The 13441-nt window shown below is 46.6% G+C and overlaps 1 protein-coding gene across 5 annotated transcripts in view; it reads left to right on the top strand.

Annotated features, from left to right (window-relative positions):
- Positions 1-583: 583 nt before the first annotated feature.
- Positions 584-13441, top strand: part of GLIS3 (GLIS family zinc finger 3) — a 180345-nt gene continuing 167487 nt past the window's right edge. Inside the window, exons 1-2 of one of the 5 annotated variants that reach the window (XM_082204680.1) lie at positions 584-913; positions 4817-4930. The gene's annotated coding sequence lies outside the window, so the exon portion shown is untranslated. Of the gene's footprint in view, positions 914-4816; positions 4931-9518; positions 9619-13441 lie in introns of all 5 variants that reach the window. The other 4 variants (XM_082204681.1, XM_082204682.1, XM_082204679.1 and 1 more) reach the window with 4 other exon arrangements.

Raw genomic sequence — 13441 nt, forward strand, 5'->3', positions numbered from 1 at the left:
AGGGCTGCCTTCATACAGTGGTACCTCGGGTTACAGACGCTTCAGGTTACAGACTCCGCTAACCCAGAAATAGTACCTCGGGTTAAGAACTTTGCTTCAGGATGAGAACAGAAATCGCGCGGCGGCAGCGGAAGACCCCATTAGCTAAAGTGGTACCTCAGGTTAAGCATAGTTTCAGGTTAAGAACAGACCTCCGGAACGAATTAAGTACTTAACCAGAGGTACCGCTGTATGGCAACCCTACCTGTACCCCAACTTGAGAGGGGAAAGTCCAAAGCGAGGAAGCAAGGGGAAGGGGACAGTTCCAGAAGGAGGGGAAGATCGGGGTCCAGAAAGAAAGAAAGAAAGAAAGAAAGAAAGAAAGAAAGAAAGAAAGAAAGAAAGAAAGAAAGAAAGAAAACATCCCTTCGCAATCTCCACCTTCCGGCTCCCTCGCCCTCGACGGAAAATATTCCTGCTCCAACCGAGAGCCTCTCCCAAGGGGGGCGGACAGGTGGGAGACCCGCGTCGCGCGTGTGCTTGAACTTGGCCAGCCCCAGCCCCCCCCCCATTAAGTGGTGCTTGTCATTCTTGTCTGAGAAGAAGGCAGGCGGCAGGTCGGGGGCGCCGCGCTCGGCCCCCGAGCAGCACCTGGGCGCTTTGTTGTGGGCAACCGGGTTACCTGGCGAAGCGGACGCTGCCATAGGAACTTTGCTCAGCTGCGCCCCAGGCGAAGGGGGCGGGCGCGGAAAGCGGGCTCCCCCTGGGCGCAGCGCGGCGAAGGGACGCCCTTCAGAACCGCCGGGGAGGGCGCACGACGCAGCGGCTTCTCGGGCGGAGCGGCGGCCGGAGCGCGGGCGCCTTCGTGGTCCCCGGGCAGCTGGCGAGTCCTAAGAAGGGGCCGAAGATCGGGCGAGCCAGGGCAGCCGAGAGAGTGCGTATTTTGCGCGGAGGGAGGCGCGGCGTGTCGCGGGCGGCGTTCCTTGCGCGTGTGAAGGCAGGGGGCGCTGAATGAGCGACGCGCGATCGTCGGGAAGCGCGTGAAAGTCCCGGCGAGCAAAACAAAGCGGTCTGGGGCGCGGAGAGTTTAGGGGAAGGAGAAAGGGAAGCGGGCAGATGGAAGGACGGTCGCGAAGCCGCCTTTTCCCCGATGGAAGGGGCGCTTCCTCGACAGCGCCTTGAACGCGCATCGATGTGCCAGCGCGATGATGGGCATGTTCGGAGTGACACCCAAGTAATATGCCTTAGAGCATGGCCACGTCTTCAGGGAAAACAGAAATGCCCCCTCTCAAGCCCTCGCTTAAACAACTTCTCCCTATTCCGTACGATTTAAAGTTCCCGTCCTTCTTTCCGCGGGAGTATATTTTAATTTGCCATGTTTGATTCGCCCCCCGCCACCCCTCTCCAAAGTTTCCTGAATTCCTTTCGGATTTCTCCTTAGGGCTCGCTCTCTTTCTCTCTCCCCTCGTTTTCGCTCTCTCAGGTTTTTCAAAGCCCGCTGCTGAAATGGGAAGGAAGAGAACAATGTCTGAAAAAGTTGAGACAAATATTCCCTTCGGGAGATTTGTCATCTTGTTGATGATTAAACGGGGTTAGATATAAAAACCCCTTGGATTCCTCCCCTCCCGCGTTTGCTTTGCTTCTACTGATGCTTATAAGAACTTGAAATCTAAGATAGTGACTACTGGTAGCCTTGGTAATCTCTCTATGTTTCACGTGTGTTTATTCTTCCCAGTCTCTACTATGTTGAACATGGAGTTATCAGAAAAGTCTGGGCAGAGCAGTGGATGACTCTCTGCAGGCTTACTCTAGTGAAATCCTGTAAGAAAAAAAAAGGGGGGGAGAGAAAATACAGGGCTAGCAACTAAATTCTAAGTAGTGTAAACATCTCCAGTGAGATGGCTTTCTGCCCCCCCCCCAAGTACAGTGGTACCTCAGGTTAAGAACTTAAATCGTTCTGGAGGTCCGTTCTTAACCTGAAACTGTTCTTAACCTGAGGTACCACTTTAGCTAATGGGGCCTCCCGCTGCCGCCACATGATTTCTGTTCTCATCCTGAAGCAGAGTTCTTAACCCGAGGTACTATTTCTGGGTTAGCGGAGTCTGTAACCTGAAGCGTCTGTAACCCGAGGTACCACTGTATGTCGTATGATGGTTTTGCAAGTTGTGGAAGACTGTTGCTATTACTTTTTCATCCTCACAGCAACTCTTGGCACATGTAGCTTTGAACCTGAGGCGCATGGCTGCTTTAATCCAACATCTCCAAGCAATCGTTTTGTACCTCCAAAGGTACAAACAATCTTGGAACATTTGAAGTAATACTAATAGATAATGTCTTAGAGCATGTCTAGAGTGTCATCCTCTCATACCAGGCTTGCTTGGAATTATGTGAATATATTTTAGAAAGTCAGGAGGTTCACACCCAGTCCGTCCCCAGAAAGGATACTCTGATTATGGCACTCTCCACAGAGGCAGATAATTTTCATTAAGAAAGCAATGGGAGCTGGATGGAGGAAAGGCTCCTAGAAACTGTTTATAACAGTGGAGGTCACAGGCCAAAGCACAAGCCAATGCATGTTAACCAAAAAGTAAGTGCTAATGAGAGACGTGGGTGGCGCTGTGGGTTAAACCACAGAGCCTAGGAGTTGCCAATCAGAAGGTTGGCGGTTCGAATCCCCGTAACGGGGTGAGCTTCCATTGCTGGGTCCCTGCTCCCACCAACCTAGCAGTTCAAAAGCACAACAAAGTGCAAGTAGATAAATAGGTACCACTCCAGCAGGAAGGTAAACGGCGTTTCCGTGTGCTGCTCTGGTTTGCCAGAAGCGACTTAGTCATGCTAGCCACATGTACACCAGCTCCCTCAGCCAATAAAGCAAGATGAGCGTCCCAACCCCAGAGTCGGTCACGACTGAACCTAATGGTCAGGGGTCCCTTTACCTTTACCTTTAAGTGCTAATGAGGGCAGTGAGACTTTACCCATAGTAAATTGGTTTTCAAACAGCTTAGTTCTCAAACGTTTTGGCTCCTGAATGCCGCAAACCCAGAAGTGAGTGTTCTGGTTTGCGAACGTTTTTTGGAAGCAGAACGTCTGATGCGACTTCCATGGCTTCTGAGTGCAGGAAGTGAAGCTCCTGCAGCCAACTGGAAGATGTGCCTTGGTTTTCGAACATTTTCTGAAGTCAAACGCACTTCCATAATGGATTCCGTTTGAGAACCAAAGTACGACTGTATATGCTTAAGACTGAAGTCTTAACATTGGTCACTTCCAGAAAACCTATTTAGTGAACGTGCATCTTAATTTGTTTGTGCAAAGTTTGCATGGAGGTTAGATGGCACTGGCTATTTATTGACCATTCATTCTTTATACCATGTTGCACCAAGTCATCATTATCCCACACTGTAATGCATTTTCCCATCATTTTCCATATCATAAAAAGTCTGGTTTGGGGGGAAAGCACGTTTGTTGTGCAGGAGCACCAAATCAGTTTTAATTGTGCAGCCCAAATTTGCTGATATGTGACTGAATCCCACCTGAAAATAGCAATAATTGAAGTGCCCATTGTTTTGTATAACCTATCTATCTGCATAGTAAGGATGTCATCACTGTGCATTATTGGCCACACTGAGAAGCAGTCATTACCACACTCCTATAATAGCTCAGAAACCACGGACAGTAGAGAGGGCAAGTTAGTGTTTCTCCCACGATGTATCCAGAGGCAATAGATTGGGCCTGCTTCAGATGTAAACTTTGCAGTGCGCTTGTCAGTAATTTGTAATTGGTTTCCATGATGCACACGAAACATCTGAAGATTTCTATCATATGGTGATCCCCTGCCCTCAAAATGTGGGATGCCTCAGCATTCAAAAAATAGACAACCAGAATTGGGCTAGTTTCCCTTTTACTTTTTTGTGGCAATCCTCTTAACTACTATATTTGGGGGGAAGGTTGTAGTCCCATGGTAGATCATCTGCTCTGTATTCAAAGGTCTCAATAGTTCAGTTGGTTAGAGCATGCTTCTGAGAATGCCAAGGTTGCAGCGGCGCAGCGTGGGTTGTCAGCACCCGGGGCAAGGCAAGTAATTTGCGCCCCCTAACCTGCCGCCGCTGCCAGCTTCTTCTTGCTGCTGCCTGGGCTGGGCTGGTGTGGTTCTCTCCCGCGCTCAGCGCTGCACGGCCGCTGCACTGTCCCTCCCCCAGATAGTCCCTCGCTCTCTCTCCGCACCGCACGCCTGGAACCCACCCCCTCCACAGTGGGCGGCAACCCGGCGGCTCGGATCGGATTCGCACAGCCAGCACTGCAGTGAGAGAGAGTGAGTGAGCCAGGTAGGGGCAGAGAGCTGCGAGTGCGAGCGCGCCCCCCCAGATGGTGCGGCCGGTGCGGCCGGGGCCCCCTGCACCCCCCACGCTACGCCACTGGGTGGTTGTAAGGGGACAACTGCACATTCGTGCATTGCAGGGGGTTGGACTAGATGATCCTCAGGGTCTCTTCCAACTTTAATTCTATGAAACAGGCCTCATGTCCCATCCCCAGAATCTCCAGATAGGGCTGTGAAAGTTCCCTGTCTGAAACCTTGGAGAGCTGCTGTCGGCTTAGGAGCCAACTCCTAAGGACTAAGGGGTCTTCACCATCCCCAATAAAATATTTGAGCCCCTCCCAATTGACGGGCATTGCCATTCAAATGGTGTGCATGTACCACATCATGCAATCGATTATGCAGGGTAGGGCTTACTTGCCCCCCCATATATATTTTATTCAAGTCAGTGTGTAGATTATACTGAGCTGGGTCTGGCTCCAAATAAGGCAGCTTCTTGTTTTACTTACTATGTGTCCTTTGCAGAAATCTACAAAGGGCAGGATTTGACAAGCAGTGAAAGGAGTCAGGAGGTGCAACTTGTGGGTTTCCTTAAGAGCCTTCTTTCTTTGTATCCCTCATTCAAGCTCTGTGATATTGGTAAGTGGATTGAGTGAAATTTGGCGTGATTACTGCAGCGTGTGCAGAACTGACCATGGGAGAACGACTTTTATTTAAACCGGATCTCTCCATAGAACAGGGTGGCGTTTTTAAGTGAATTGCATTTTGAACGTGTTCATTTCAATTCTGTCTAGGAACTATTTTTTAAAATATGCATCCATAGCTCTCCTTTTCCCTCTTTCCCCCCTTTGAAATAGCAAATGATTATGGCCATGACTTAGTGGTAGTTGTGGTGGGGGTGGAGGGGCAGTTGGCTGTAAAAATCTGACTTTTTAAACCACACGATTTTTGCTATCTGGGCACAGTCAGGGCCAAAATAGGTGTATGTGGGGGGAGAGAATCTAATTAGGATCTACTATATTGTTTGTGAATTAGCATCTCTGCAAAACTGCTTTGACAATGAGGGAAGTAGCACTCTGAAAGAGTGCTTAGCCTTTTCTTCCCAGGTCCTTTCTGGGATGCAAATCCTCAGCCGATTAAAGCTGTTATTAGGAAACAGAAAATCCACGTTCAGATGCTGTCCTTGTATTTTCTCTCCTTCGCAGCTAATAGCAGCTAGGATGGGTTAATACTGTAGAAAGTAAATAAGAGAAAAAGATGAAAACCTTCTTCCAGAGTGGCTGCTTATTATTATTATTATTTAAAAGATCCTCATCACAGATTTCCCTAGTCATTTCTAGTTTGGCTCTTAAATATGCATATTGTTATTCTAATAAAATAAATGCCAGAAAGGACTGATAGGTGCTTACTAGAGAAGTAGTTTCATGTTGTAGCTTTTACATATTGTCACTGATCATTCATTTGACTTGGAAATGATCTGCAAATCTCTGGGGAATGATGGTATCACTGACTTGACTGTATTGAAGGTGTCTAGTGGCCCATGTGGGTAGTGATGATTAAATTTATGACCAGCAGGTCCTCGGGTGGGTCAAAAGAATCCAAAATTCAGTATTCAAACAGAACAAATGACAGTCACAGGCAGTGCTATTTTTCTAGAAAAAGAGGGGCTGGAATTCACCATGAATACCTCCTTTGTTCTCTTATAATGACAATGGCACCCACCTGAGAGGTGCCATAACTGAGGTTCTGTCTGGAAAAAAGCCCTGGTCCCAGGAATAGGGCAGATCCTGATCAGTCTTGTGTCCTTGGTCTCAATCTTTTGTTGGAAGACTGTCTGTCTTTCAGCCCTCAGAGCATCATGAGAGCCAGTGTGGTGTAGTGGTTAAGAGCGGTAGACTCATAATCTGGTGAACTGGGTTTGATTCCCCGCTCCTCCACATGCAGCTACTGGGTGACCTTAGGCTAGTCACACTTCTCTGAAGTCTCTCAGCCCCACTCACCTCAAAGAGGGAGGAGGAAGGGAAAAGGAGAATGTTAGCCACTTTGAGACTCCTTAGGGTAGTGATAAAGCGGGATATCAAATCCAAAGTCTTCTTCATCCCCCAAACATCTCCTGGAACATGTGAAGTTACATTAAGGAGGAGAATGCTATTAGGCACGTGCAAAGTTTCTTTCCCTATCACAGAGCAGGATAGCCAGCTCTACGCATATCTGGCATGAGGAGGTTGGGCTTTCAAATCAATATGGTTTCTCTACAGACCTATGCATTAGAGCTTCTCTTCATAGAAACCAAGCCCTGGGGCTGGAGTGTTGTTTAGTGGGGGTTTTTTTGGGTGGCACCTAGAAGCTGGGGGTGCGGGTGGCGCTGTGGGTTAAACCACAGAGCCTAGGACTTGCTGATCAGAAGGTGGGCGGTTCGAATCCCCGCAACGGGGTGAGCTCCCATTGCTCGGTCCCTGCTCCTGCCAACCTAGCAGCTCGAAAGCATGTCATAGCGTAAGTAGATATATAGGTACCGCTCTGGCGAGAAGGCAAACGGCGTTTCCATGCACTGCTCTGGTTCGCCAGAAGCGGCTTAGTCATGCTGGCCACATGACCCTGAAGCTGTATGCCGGCTCCCTCGGCCAATAAAGCGAGATGAGCGCCGCAACCCCAGAGTCGGCCACGACTGGACCTAATGGTCAGGGGTCCCTTTACCCTTTACCTTACCTAGAAGCTGGCTCCCATGTCTACTGCAGATCCATTCTTTATGATGTCACCACCGATCTAAATTGATTACCTATAAACTGCTGTGGATGAAATAATAACAATAAATTTGTTACTCTTTAAAGTTATCACAAGGCTCTTTGTTAGTTTTGCTGAAGCAGCCTAACAGAGCTACCCTTCCCCCTCTTATTCTTATGCGATTCTCTCACGGCAGAATATTACACATATGGGCAAACAGAAGGTGATTCTGCAAACCTGAAGAAGAAACATATTTCTCTTAATTTTGAAAGGCAACCGAATGTTCTTGTAGCCTTGATTTTGAATTGTTGCAAAGCTTATTTTGGTTACTGAAACCATTCCTCCCTCTGCTGCCACTCCTGTACGTAGAAGTTAATGGCCAGAGCTCAAGTCTGTAATAGAAATAACTCAAATCTAGTGATAAATTATAGCTCAGTAAATTTGATTTGGTCCTTTTGATATACAATTAGGACTCCGATGGGCTTTTATTGTGGAATCAGTGCTCTCATACTGTCTATTCGTCACATAACATTATCAACACAGCATGGCAGCTAATATTCCTCCTCCACATTTAAACTGCATTTATCATTTCTGTAAAAAATCTGAAAAGATAAACTGGTTGCCAACAAACTTTTTGTAATGCTTAAATGACACATTTGTGATATTAAGCCCCTGTCCAGAAACACCCTCAATTAAGATGAAGGTTTTCTCTCCCACTTCAGGATTGGTAAATTAATCTAGCAAAGCTTGGAAGAATGTGTTACACCAATTATTGCTGTTGCTAATTGTCACTTTGTTTCTCTCTCTCCCGCTTTCTCTCTCTCACACATACACACAAAGATTTGGCATAAAATTCACAGATTATAACTCTTGCATTTCATGACTCTTTCATTCTACTGTTTACAAATTGTATTCTCTCTATACTCCTATGTATATATGTGCATTTGTATCTTCCAACATTCTATGCATCCAATGAACTGGGCTTTAGTCCATAGAAACTTAAATTGAGGACTCAGCTACATTGGCAAAGAAAAAGCGCTTTATATGTGTTGTATAGTGGTACCTTGGTTCTCAAATGCCTTGGTACTCAAACAACTCGGAACCCAAACACTGCAAACCTGGAAGTAAGTGTTCCAGTTTGCAAACTTTTTTTGGAAGCCAAACGTGCTCTGTTTTGAGTGTTACGCTGACGATTTGAGTGCTACACTTCCGCTTTGAGTGTTATGCTGAGGTTTGTCTGCTTTTGCTATTTATTTCGTGTTTTTGTTTTTGCGGCTCTTTTTTATGTGTGACTATGTGGAACCCAGTTCGGTTACTGACTGATTCATTATGTGTCTGCAGTACATTGTTTATTGCTTTCATTTTATGGTCTTGTTAGATAGTAAAATTCATATTAAATTGCTGTTTTAGGGGTTGTTTTTAAAAGTCTGGAACGGATTAATCCATTTTGCATTGCTTTCTATGGGAAAGCATGCCTTGGTTTTGGAACGCTTTGGTTTTGGAACGGACTTCCGGAACCGATTAAGTTTGAGAACCAAGGTACCACTGTATATGTTTTATAACACTGTGACACCAGATGGCGCTGTGGAGTTCTGTTTTCGCCAACCCGATTTCTCATACAAAGTTTACAACACGTTTAATTGACACGCTTCTTTGATGTGTCTCAATCCAGCCTAAGACTGAATCCGAGCAAGGCAGAGGTGGTATGGTGGGTGGTCCCTGACTGGGGGATTTGAGAAAGTAACCTGTTTTGAATGGATGGCACTCTGCCTGAAGGAGTACCCCTGGATTCACTACTGTTACTTGAGGCAGAATTGCTTTCAATTTCAAGCTTTGGCTGATTCACCAGCTCCGGATTCTTTCTGGACCAGGATATCCTGGTCACAACAATCCATTCCAAGTAGACCATTACAATGTGCTTTTTACATAGGAAGCTGGAAGCTGCAGCTTGCATAGAATCTGACTACAGTGGTACCTTGGGTTACATACGCTTCAGGTTACATACGCTTCAGGTTACAGCTAACCCAGAAATAGTGCTTCAGGTTAAGAACTTTGCTTCAGGATAAGAACAGAAATCGTGCTCCGGCGGCGCGGCGGCAGCAGGAGGCCCCATTAGCTAAAGTGGTCTTCAGGTTAAGAACAGTTTCAAGTTAAGAACAGACCTCCGGAACGAATTAAGTACTTAACCCGAGGTACCACTGTATCAGGGTTCTGAGCAGTGTAGCAAAATGAAATCACATCACAGTGATTCTTAAAGAGCTGTACTGCTTGTCTATATGCTACCAGACATAAATCAAGGTATTAATGGGAGATAAGGTCCTAAATGACCTGGGACTAAAATGATTGAAGGAGAGACCCTTTCGCAATAGATGTCAGCCTGAGTCTTGAGATCTGTGAGGAGGCCCTGCTCATTTTCCCAGAAGGCATTTCTTGCGGCACAAGAGCATGAAACAGGGCCTTCAATGTGAAAGCACCCCACTTATGGAACCCCCTTCTCTTGAAGGTCTGGCCATCTCCCTCAATTGATTGCATTTTGGCATCAGCCCAGAGACCCATCTTTTCATTCAAGTGTTGGGAAGACAGCTGACATGTGAGGCCCAAGGGTTACTGTTACATAACTGGTGCAAAGTGATGTAAAGTTGGGGTATTTCTGTTGATATGCTAATGTTTTTAGAGTTGGGATAATTGTTTTTAATGTAGATGCAATTTTATTATTTTGTAAAGTGCTCTGAAAAACTACAGAATGAAGGGCAATATAAAAATGCAGTAATCTTTATTTTTTAGTTTACATGGCTAGTCCTCTGGAATTTGTACTAGACTTGCTAACACATAGTAGAGGTAAAGGGACCCCTGACCATTAGGGCCAGTTGTGACTGACTCTGGGGTTGCGGTGCTCATCTCGTTTTATTGGCCGGTGTACAGCTTCCGGGTCATGTGGCCAGCATGACTAAGCCGCTTCTGGCAAACCAGGGCAGCACACGAAAACGCCGTTTACCTTCCCGCCTGAGTGGTACCTATTTATCTACTTGCACTTTGACATGCTTTCGAACTGCTAGGTTGGCAGGAGCAGGGACCGAGCAATGGGAGCTCACTCCGCCAACCTTATGATTGGCAAGTCCTAGGCTCTGTGGTTTAACCCACAGAGCCACCTGCGTCCCTGCTAACACATAATACCTTCTAAAATCTAAATTTGGATCTCTGAGCAATATGAGTCACCCATGTATCCTGAGACTTTACCTAAGCCATTATACTGAGTCAGAAGGGCTTATCTGTGAGTAAAGATAGCAAGGCTGGTGGAATCTTTGCATACAAACGAAGGCAGACATATGGTCAGGATGTGTTGCCTTGGTGTGCAGTGACACAATGGCTATCCAAATGGAGCGGAGGAGAAGTAACAGTTGGAGTGGGGATTTCCTTGCTTCTGTGGAAAGGGGTTCAACTGCACCTGGAAGCCTTCATTGCTAATATTAGGTCTGTGGAGGATGATTGAGAATGGATTAATTTTATGTACCATACTGGTAAATTTGATGCATCAGAGCTTTTTGTTATATGTGGTGCTGTCCATGCACGCACAAACATAGAATCGTAGAATTGTAGCATTGGAAGGAATCCCAAGGCTCATCTAGTCTAACCACCTGCAATGAAGGAATCTTAGCTAAAGCATCCCAGACAGATAGCCACCTAGACTCTGCTTAAAAACCTCCAAGGACGGAGAGTTCACAACCTCCCGAGGGAAACTGTTCTATTGTCAAACAGCTCTTAGCGTCAGAAAGTTTTTTCTGGTGTTTAGTTGGACTCTCCTTTCTTGCATACCCTCCAACATTTCTCCGATGAAAATAGGGACACCCCATTCCATAATGATAATTCTACTATTTATACCCCACACATCTTATTGGGATGCCCCAGCCATTCCGGGCAGCTTAAAGGTAAAGGGACCCCTGACCATTAGGTCCAATTGTAACTGACTCTGGGGATGCGCACTCATCTCGCTCTATAGGCCGAGGGAGCCGGCGTTTGTCTGCAGACAGCTTCTGGGTCATGTGGCCAGCATGACTAAGCCGCTTCTGGCAAACCACAACAGCACACGGAAATGCCGTTTACCTTCCGCCGGAGCGGTACCTATTTATCTACTTGCACTTTGACATGCTTTCAAACTGCTAGGTTGGCAGGAGCAGGGACTGAGCAACGGGAGCTCACCCCACCGCGGGGATTCGAACCGCCAACCTGCAGATTGGCAAGTCCTAGGCTCTGTGGTTTAACCCACAGCGCCACCCGCACACATCTTACTGGGATGCCCCAGCCATTCTGGGCAGCTTACACACATATAAAAACATAACAAAACATTTAAAAAACTTCCCTATACAGAATTGCCTTCAGATGCCTCAGGGGTCAGATAACTCCATACTCTCCAGTGAAAATAGGGACATCCTAAGGAAAAGAGATTCCAGGATCAAATCAGAAACTGGGATGGCTTCTCTAAATCAGGGACATCCCCAGAAAATAAAGACACTTGGAGGGTCCGTTCTTGTAACTTGAATCCACTGGTATGAGTTCTGCTCTCCAGAGCAGGCAAAAACAAGCTTGTTCTCTCTTCCATGGTGTCAGATTTGTTTGTTTCACACAAACCATAGTTAACATTAGCCACAGTTGGTCAGTTCAGATGACATAACAAGCAGAGGTGGAGCTAGCTGCTCCGGCACCTGTGCAGCCGACGGCGGGGTGAGTGTCCCAGGGGGGCGCCGCCTGTGGTGAGCATCCTGGGGGGGTGCGGCGATGTCACCTCCCCTCAGGGATGACACCCGGGCGAGCCGCACCCACCACACCCCCTTCCTCCGCCAGTGATGACAAGCTGTGACTAAGCAAAGGAGGAAGCTTCTGAAATCCTCCTTGCACTTTCAGCAGAGTAGAAGAGGGGTGGTTGTGGAGTGGTGGAAAAGGTAAAGGGACCCCTGATCATTAGGTCCAGTCGCAGACGACTCTGGGGTTGCAGCGCTCATCTCGCTTTATTGGCCGAGGGAGCCGGCGTACAGCTTCCAAGTCATGTGGCCTGCCTGACTAAGCCGCTTCTGGCGAACAAGAGCAGCACATGGAAACGCCGTTTACCTTCCCGCTGGAGTGGTACCTATTTATCTACTTGCACTTTGGCGTGCTTTCAAACTGCTAGGTTGGCAGGAGCAGGGACCGAGCAACCGGAGCTCACCCTGTCACGGGGATTTGAACCACCAACCTTCTGATCGGCAAGCCCTAGGCTCCGTGGTTTAACCCACAGCGCCACCCACGCAATAGACCTGTTCACACCACACACAACACACAACTATGTTTTAGCATGATGTCAGAAAGCAGCATTCCTTCCTTCCTTCCTTCCTTCCTTCCTTCCTTTCTCCCTGTCAAAAACCTATTGCTGCATAGTGGCATAGTGTAACATGCATTTTAAAGGAAGGAACTAAGAGAAGAAGAAAAAAGACCTTTTAGAACCATGAGGAATGCATTGACGTAGACCAGATAAGACCCTCTGCGTACAGCATTGCATATAAATATACCTCTGTCAGGTAATCAAAGTACATTGTTTCTGAAGAAAACTTAATGAATGTGCAGTGTGTAATCTCCTGCTTATTATGTTTGCACTTTTATAATGTATTTTAAAGCTACAGGCAGGAATGGTTTTGATTCACTGTAGATTTATAATGCTGTAGTGCACACGGTTCCACCAAGAGAATGACTCCTCTTTGTTTTCATGTTCTTTTTCTCAAGACCCAGTCACCTGTGTTAGGGCAAGGTACATTCTGCTTTAATAAAACAAACCCTGGGAATCTAAGAACATTCAGCCCCATCTGTCCCTGGTTGAATGGCAAAATGTGATTTATGTTGCAGCCAGGCATGAAAACAAATGATATTGCTTGTAATCAATAAATGTTCCTGCAATCTGCAGCTTAAACAATGGAAGCTAACAATTTAGCATTTATCTTTTTGAGTTATATAAATTGAGCTGGGATCTGCAACTTCTCAGAGTTGTTAACAGGAATCTTGCTGTTGCTTTTAACATAGATAGGATTAGGCTATTTAATATGGATGATATAAATTAGTAAAGTATGTGAGTGTTGCATATGTGTGTTTTTGTGTGTGAGAGAGAGAGAAAGGGAGAGGGAGGAAGGGTTATGTCCATATACTATATGTTCACATACACATACCCTCCAAGTGGACTGATTTTCCAGGGACAGAGACAGAATTATGAAAACTAACCTGGTTTCTGATTTGATCCCAGAATATCCCTATTTCCCTCACAAGTGCTGCTGCTGCCAAATTCGGGAAGGGGGATTAGCCAGTGCTTGTCTCAAGCAGCGGCAGCAGCAAGCGATCACCCTGTTGCCTCTCCATGGCTGCTGCTATAGGATCGGGCAGTTCGTAGCAGCTGCAGGAGAGCATTGC

The sequence above is a fragment of the Podarcis vaucheri genome (genome assembly GCF_965113315.1).
Source record: "Podarcis vaucheri genome assembly, chromosome: 17".
Classification (NCBI taxonomy): Eukaryota; Metazoa; Chordata; class Lepidosauria; order Squamata; family Lacertidae; genus Podarcis; species Podarcis vaucheri.